We start from the raw sequence: 8903 nt of genomic DNA on the forward strand, positions 1-8903 counted from the left end.
GCTCCTTTGAAAGACTAACAAAGCTGCTTTAGCCACACACTTGCAGAAGAATGTAGCACAAGCTGAAGAAATGCCAGATTATTCTGCCACTATAATTGATGGAATGAATCTTGTTCAAACGGTGAGAGGTGATCAAGCCAACATTAGTGAAGTGGCCATGTCTGTGCTACCCATGGCTGTGCTATCCATGGCTCTGAGGGAGGGAAGCAGGAGTCAAAGGATTGATGTGGTGCTTGACACATACCAGGAAACAAATATAAAGAACAGTGAAAGAACAGTTAGAGGGGAAGAGCCTGGACTCCAGCTACAAAGCATCACAGCCTCACAAATTGTAAGGGAGTGGAGAAAAATTCTCAGCCAAGTCAGAAACAAAACAAGCCTCATCTCCATTTTGATGAATGAGTTGAAAAAGGCAAAGTACACTGAGAGACTTCAGGATAAGATACTCTTTGCAACCTCTGAAGACAAATGCTACAAGGTCACATCTGAAGGTAGCCAGGAGGTGTCTGAACTCAACAGTACACAAGAGGAAGCAGATGGTTGCTTGTTGCTGCATGCAGCACATGCTGCTGAAGAAGGCTACCAAGCAGTAATTATAAGCTCAGAGGACACTGATGTTTTCATCATGTGCTTGGCATTCCAAGATTGCATCAGGACCCCATTGTTCCAGAAATGTGGCACTAAAGCACACACAAGAGTCCTTGACATTGAGAAAATAGTAGCTGCTGTTGGCACAAATGTTTGTCAGGCCCTCATACCAATCAATCAATCTTTATTTTATATAGCGCCTTTCATAGTGAACCACCATCACAAAGCACTTTACAAGATGCAGTAACAACAAGAAAATCCATAATACTTTAAATACAGAGAAATGCATAATACATGCTATACAGTAAAAATAAATAAATAAATAAATAAATAAATGCATAATACATTAAATACAGTGGGAAGTGCATGATATATGATAGTATCATAATACATGAAATAGTAGCAGCGACACAGCAGCTAATAGCAGATATCAGGCTTAAAGAGCATGGAAAGCAAGAGAGAACAGATGGGTCTTGAGAGTTGATTTAAAGCGAGCGATGGTGGGAACATCACGCACCAAGCTGGGAGATAGTTCCAAAGAGTCGGAGCCATGAAGCTAAAGCGTTCTCCTAGTGTGGTGCAGTTTTGCTTGGGGATAACAAACAGGCCACAGTCGGAGGACCTCAGCTTGCGGGCAGGGACATAGTGGGTCAGCAGGTTGAGGAGGTACTCGGGACCTGTGTGATGAAGGTCATTGTAGGTGAGCAGGAGAGTTTTGAAAATAATCCTAAACTTTACAGGTAGCCAGTGCAGCTGGGCAAGACGGGGCGTCATTGTGATAACAATTTTTACATCTGGTAAGGATCCTGGCAGTGACTTTCTGATCTAGCTGCAGTCGGTTTAGAATAGATGTTGTCGATTTTGTTCTGCATGAATAAGGAGAAATCATGACAGGTAAGAAAGGAGGATGAACAGGAGTTGGATCTGTCGGTGGCTGGATGAAGGATTTGGTCAATGGTCTTAAAGAGAACATTGGGTTTACCGTGTCCCATAGTTATGATTTCAGAGAAGTACTTCACCCTGGTCGTGGCAAGCGCACGCCTGTAGCCACTGAGATGGTCGTCGAGATCTCTCTGTGAACCATTAGTCCAGACGACCTCCGATTGCGCTCAAGCTTGCGGCAGGCAGACTAAGCACTCGAAGTTTGAGGGTGTACCATGGGCAGTTTCGATCTTTCTTGACGGTTCTGGTTGTAAGCAGGGCAACAGTGTCAATGATATGAGTAAGGGTGGCATTGTAGAGGGTCACCGCGTCATCAACTGAGGACGGGAGACTACCAATTAGAGGGAATGCAGAGACACATTCTGAGAGTTTCAGAGGATTCAGCAGATTCTTGGGATGGAAGATAACAGAATCAGTAGCGGAGGAATGAGCAGGGACATTAATATTAGCAGTGATTAAGAAATGGTCAGAGTGAGCTATCTTGATGGAGAGATTAGAGATATCAAGGCCCCTGGTGATCCAGATCCAGATCCAGGGTGTGTCCTCGGGTGTGAGTGGGGATGTTGACAGATTGAGAGAATCCAGAACAGTCTAGAATCGTGTTGGTTACTAGGGGGGAGATTTTCAAGTTTGTAGCAGGAAGCATAGGGGGAGAAGCAATTAATACGGGTATGTGCAACAGGTACTTACCAGTGTTCATTCTGGGAGTGGAGAATGAGTGATCCCGCTTTGTCCAGGGGATCCAGGTGTTAGGTGTCAGAGTGGGAATGAGGCCTCTAGTAGCCATTGGGAGGGATTTGGTAAAGGTCCTCACTCCACCTGTCCTCGCTCTGACTGCCAAAGCTCAGACTGCCCTTGGACTTGTGGCCCTTAGACGCTGGTGCTAAGAATGGCTGGCGTTCTAAGACACTGATTGCCAATTTATACTATCCTGTAGGCCTGGAGCCGTATACTTAACACTAAATTTGCATTAACCTCACAATTCAACACACCAATACAGTTTGGATCACTTAATTACTTTTTAAAATTTTTAATTTAATTGCAGGCTGCTTACTTAAGCAAGCATCGATTTTAACAAATAAACTACAATCCACTTACCTATTTCAACACCAATTCAAACAGCAACGCGAATTCCAGCCAGGGGAAGAAGCAGATACCACACGTGTTCGCACATTATGCTCTCAAAACTAAGTGGCATGCATGCATATACAGGATGTGACAGTCAGCACATTTGCAGGCAAAGGGAAAATCAGTGTCCTCAAAATCATGAGTACCAACAGAGGCACAGGAAGCCTTCTCACAGTTGGGGGAGAAATTGAATCAGTCTGAGGAGCTGATGGACAAATTGCAGGAGTTCACATGCCTTCTCTATGCAGCCAAATCTACTACAGTGAATGTAAATGATCTGAGATATCACCTATTCTGTGCGAAGAAAGGTGAGATTGAGAGTCACCAACTACCCCCATGCAGAGACTGTTTAAAGAAACATGCCCAATGGGCCAATTACCAGGCTGCAATATGGAGGAGGTGTCTGGAAAAGGACCCAGAGACACCTAGCTCTATTGGGAGAGTCTGGCAGTGGGAAACACAGGATGGGGAAGTGAAGCTCGTAGTAGACTGGATGGAAGGACAGCCCGCATCTCAGGCTGTGCTCGATCTACTGGACTACAACTGTCCCAGGAGCTGCAAACTGCCTAAATGTGTCTCCTTGACAAGTGGCTTTAAGTGAACTGTATGTGTAGACTTTCTGACTGTGACAATCAGGCAATGGGATGTTATGACAGTTCCTCTGAAGAACAGCCAGATGATGATGATTATGGTTGCGATGACATTGTATCTATATCTCTATATATATATATATATATATATATATATATATATATATATATATATATATATATATATATATATATATATATATATAAAACCAAAAAAAAACTTAAAAACGGAAGACTGATTTAAAGACCCTGCAGCACAGAAGAGGTTAATACCTCACATAGAGAATTACACCCAGAAAATTACAAAATGGCCTTAAATTGACCCTAATACATTATTCAATATACAAGTGCACTAAAATCATTGTATTAAAGAAGTTAAGATATTTAGACCAAGTTTTTTATAATTGGTAATGTATTTTGGTTTATGGTTTACTATGACAAAGATATGAATTCATATTATTTAGTATGATATATAGCATAACAAAACACGTACACATCTGTGACTAGTGTCCCATATATGAGAGGCACAACAATGCTTTTTATTTTTTAATAGTAAAGACTAACTTAAAAAATAAATCAGATCTGCACACAAATACAGCAAAGTAAACAGGTTAGTTGATGTCTGCATATGGTATATACACCATATACACTGAGTGTACAAAACATTAGGAACACCTGCTCTTTCCATGAAATAGACTGGCGGGGTGAATCCAGGTGAAAGCTATGATCCCTTATTGATGTAACCTGTTAAATCCACATCAATCAGTGTAGATGAAGGGGAGACAGGTTAAAGAAGGATTTTTAAGCCTTGATACAACTGAGACATGGATTGTGTATGTGTGCCATTCAGAGGGTAAATGGGCAAGACAAAAGATTTAAGTGCCTTTGAATGGGGTATGGTAGTAGGTGCCAGGTGCGCCGGTTTGAGTGTGTCAAGAACTGCAACGCTGCTGGGTTTTTCATGCTGAACAGTTTCCCGTGTGTATCAAGGATGGTCCACCACCCAAAGGACATCCAGCCAATGGCAGGCCAGTGGTCGAAAACGGCTCATTGATGAAAGAGGCCAAAGGAGGCTGACATGAATTGTGCAGAGCAACAGACGGGCTACAGTTAGTCAACTGACAGTCCAGTACAACATTGGTGCCGAAATACCCATAAAAGAATGCACAACTCGTCATACCTTGACATGAATGGGGTATGGCAGCCGACAACCTAACAGAGTTCCACTTCTTTCAGCAAAACACAAGAAACTGCGGTTGCAGTGGGCTAAGGAACAAAAACACTGGACACTGGAGGATTGGAAAAACATTGCCTGGTCAGATGAATCCCGTTTTTTGCTGTTTCACGCTGATGGGAAGACTAGGGTATGGAGAAAACCACATGAGTACATGCATCCATCATGCCACGTGTCAACATTGCAGGCTGGTGGTGGTGGTGTGATGGTGTGGGGTGTGTTTTCATGGCACACATTGGGCCCTTTGATAAAAGTGGAGCAACGTTTGAATGCCACAGGCATTCATGGCAGCAGTGTATCCATCTGCTAATGGGTTTTTTCAGCAGGATAATGCCCCATGCCACACGGATTGTCCAGGAATGGTTCCACGAACATGAATTCAGCTTACTGCAGTGGCCTGCCCAGTCACCAAATCTCAATCCAATTGAGCATCTGTGGGATGAGATGGAACAAGCTATTTGGAGTAGAGATCCACTACCAGCCAACTTGACACAACTGTGGGAAGCATTGGAGTCAACATGGACCAGCATCCCTGTGGAACGCTTTCGACACCTTGTAGAGTCCATGCCCCGACGAATTGAGGCTGTTCTGAGGGCAAAAGGGGGTGCAACTCAGTATTAGGAAGGTGTTCCTAATGTTTTGTGCACTCAGTGTAGATATATGGTATGGAACACCTATTCAACATCAAGATTAACTTTTATCATTTTAAACAACCAAATACTACATAAGAAATGTTTGTATAAGATAAAATAGGTCTCATGACGCATTTGGGAAAAGTTTTGCAGTATTTGTAGGCTTGTGATTCATTTTTTCAGTGAAAATACAATGGGAGTAGTGGTAAACTCATTAATACAGCACCTAGAAAATTACAAAAGGTCTTAAATTGACCCTGATACATTACTCTATATAAAAGTGCACTAATAACATCTTATAAAAAGGAGTTGATATATGTAGATTAACTTTTATCTTAGTTTTTATTGTAAAAAAATGTGTTCCAAAATTGCATTTAAGATAAGGTGCAACAGAGAGGCTGCCAATAGCAAACCAGTGAAAATAAATGAATGCTGTTTGTTGCACTGGTAAATGCAAGTGCTTGACTGTCTTAGCTGTTAATTTCAATGCCCTAACTTAACCAATACAAATTTTATGGGAGACTGATATAAAGACCCTGCTTCACAATTGTAGAAATCCAGCTGCTGGCGAATTGGGGGGTATAGTTGAAAATGTGGTAATAAAACATATTTGGCAAAGAGTTATACACAGTTATCGCCTATTTCCCATCTCTAGAGGTCCACATCTTGCCAAAAATCATAATGATCCTTCGTCCCCCCGTTTGGTACCGACCGACCCCACTGGCTCATGGACTAATAGGATATACTGTATAGACATGAAAGTTACTTTTTCTATTTTTTATTTCTGTACTTTTTTACTTTAAATGGTTCAAGGAAAGCACTCTGGAAGACCTTGAAGCAGCATTAACCAGACATAGGAAGGGTTTAAGTAGGTGTTTTCAGAAGGAGCTGAGAAATAATCTTATGTTATGTTATTTTTTTTCCATTGGGGGTTATATCATTGAGAATGGGCTTGATGGGGAAGTGTGGCAAAGTGGTTTGTAGTGTACAGGTGCACAGTAATGACAGATACAGTACAGTTTACGGTGAAAAAACCAGCTCTTTATTTTCTGTTAAATAATCACATCTGGCTCTATACAACGATTTGTATTGCTCAGGTTTGTCACGTGGGTTCAGTCACGAAATAATAATAGAAGCAGACACACACTTTTAAACACACACGATCACAAGTCCACCAGTGAGTGCTCCAAGTGCAAGTGGTAATTCAATACAGTTTATTCGTCACAACAATGGTGTAGAGTGATCCGGGGTGGGTGCTGGCTTTTAGCGACAGCTCTCGGATTAGTTAGCCATCTACAAATGACAAATAACACAGGTTACAAGACTGGCAAATAACACACACACAAAAACTCACGGCTGTCTACACAGTACTCCTTGCAGGTCGATGTGTAACCATAACACACGACCAGATTGCTCGGCTACATTCCCTGATATACTTTCAGTCACGCCCCCTTTGGTAGCAAGTGCAAACATGTCTCCTTCAGTCCATGACTGACACATCGCCTAGCGCAGTAAGGAGCTGACTTCTAGTATTGCGGCTTCACCCCCTTTTTGGATGGCCGATTTCCGACTGACCCTGGAATGAACTGCCAAACCATCCAGTCCGGGGCACACTGTTCCTGTTATACTGTGCCCTCACAGGTGAGGAAGGAGATTGTTGACTCGGATTCATTCGCTCTCTGTCACAGGAACACACCAGACTTGTACAGGCATTGCAAAAGTCAAAATGTTAAACTAAAATGTCAGAATAATTACATAACATTAGATTGCTTTATTTATAGTTGCCTGATAATTTCTCAAGTCAAGATGTATATAAGGGCTACTACTAACATTGACATATTGCTAAAAAATTATAAAACTGATAGTTACTATGGCTGTTAATAACATTAAGATCACATCATGGAATATCAATGGGTGAAACAATTATGTGAAGAGGCGAACTGCTAGAGGTGGATACCTTTAGCGTACAAGGCAAATGGATAGAAAGTGCTTACCATATACCAAAAAACAGAGGGGTACTATACTTTTCTCCAAGAATTTTCAGGTAATAGTTGAAAAGGAATACAATGATCAAGAAGGCAGAATATTATTACTGCTGATAAATATTTCAGCACAAAGGTTAATTTTAGGTAACATTTATGCCCCAAACCAGGATGACCCAGGATTTCTTTTTACAACTAAACAAAACCATAGCTGAATTTGGAGATTTCCAAGTGGTGTTGGGAGAAGACTATAACCAGGTTATGGATGTGTTTCTTGATAGGTCTAAGCCTGGTGTTACAAGAGGGTTGCAAACTCAAAGAGCAATTTATAAAATGTGCAAGGATACTGGCCTGCATGACATATGGAGGTTGGTTAATCCAACAGCAAAATATGTCACATTCCATTCAGATGCACATAGTGTTCACTCAAGAATCGACTATTTCCTAATTTTACATAAATTAATAGGTAAAGTAGGATCCTGTGGCATTAGTACAATAGCATTGACTGACCATGATCCGATAGACTTGCTGCTTGCAAGTGGAACTAATTGTGAAAAGACAAGGGCCTGGCATATGAATACCAGCATATTACAGGATCAAACACTGTCTATAATGAGACGCCCTACACATTGGGGAAGGTGTATTTTTTGGCTGCTTTGCACAGCCACAATGTCATTGTTTAATTGTTTTATTAATTTAATTAGGCACACCTGCTGTAATTGAGGCAGGTGTATGTTTACACAAGAAAGACAATGAAAAATGTCCTGAAGCATGGCAAAGAATACACCACTGCCACAATAGACTAGCAAAAAACATATAAATCAGGAGAAAAAGCAGGGAAACTATTGGTAAGTCGGTTAAGAACCAGGAACAGCAAGAAACATATAGGAGCAATTAAATCCAAGCAGGGAAAATGATCACTAATCATAAATAAATCAACAAGTGCTTCAAAGATTTCTATAAAAAAATTATGCACATCAGACAGACAATTAGACCAAACTAAAGTCAGTGCTTTCTTTGAGAAAATAAATATGCCACAACTTAATTATGAGGATAGAGAACGGCTAGATTGTCCTATACATCTGGAAAAGATCATGGAAGCTATAACACATCTGCCTCATTTAAAACACCTGGATTGGATGGAATACCCAATGAGTTTTATAAAAAATTAAAATACTGGTAGGTCCAGAACTCCTTAAAACATAGACCCCATTCACACTTGCGGTTTGAGGCGGCACAGGACCGCCTTTTCTCATGTGTGAACACTCCAAAAAAGAAAAGGCAGCCCAGGACTTTACATACTGTATATATGAACACTGTATATATGAACGCAAAGCAGACTTAGGAACGCCTTTTTGTATCACATGACTAATTTGGTTACGTACCTCAGTAGACACTCCCATTCTCCCACGCACGTGAAAGGTAAATAGAAAGGCGAATGCTCTGCTAGCCAAGACGGCAGTGGATCAATATTGAATGGTAATTATTTCTACATCATACAACTTTAATTATAAATTAAATAAGAAAAAAAAATCTAGCAGGTTAACATTCAGGTTGTTTCTTTCACATAATATACGAGCTGCAGGGCATTCATAATTAAGCTTAATTTGTCACAATTACCTTTTCTTCCTGTTATTTAGTAACTAAGCAATAAATATAAAAACTGCAGGATTGTGGATCTTAATAATGATCAATGCTGGCAACTTGGCATATTCAGATGCCATTGTTTATTTTGCATGCACAGCTACAGGTGTGCATCTTTAAATGAAAATGCTGATCATTTCTTTTAGCTGCTTGCTTTTACACA

This window comes from Acipenser ruthenus, chromosome 2 (assembly GCF_902713425.1).
Source record: "Acipenser ruthenus chromosome 2, fAciRut3.2 maternal haplotype, whole genome shotgun sequence".
Classification (NCBI taxonomy): Eukaryota; Metazoa; Chordata; class Actinopteri; order Acipenseriformes; family Acipenseridae; genus Acipenser; species Acipenser ruthenus.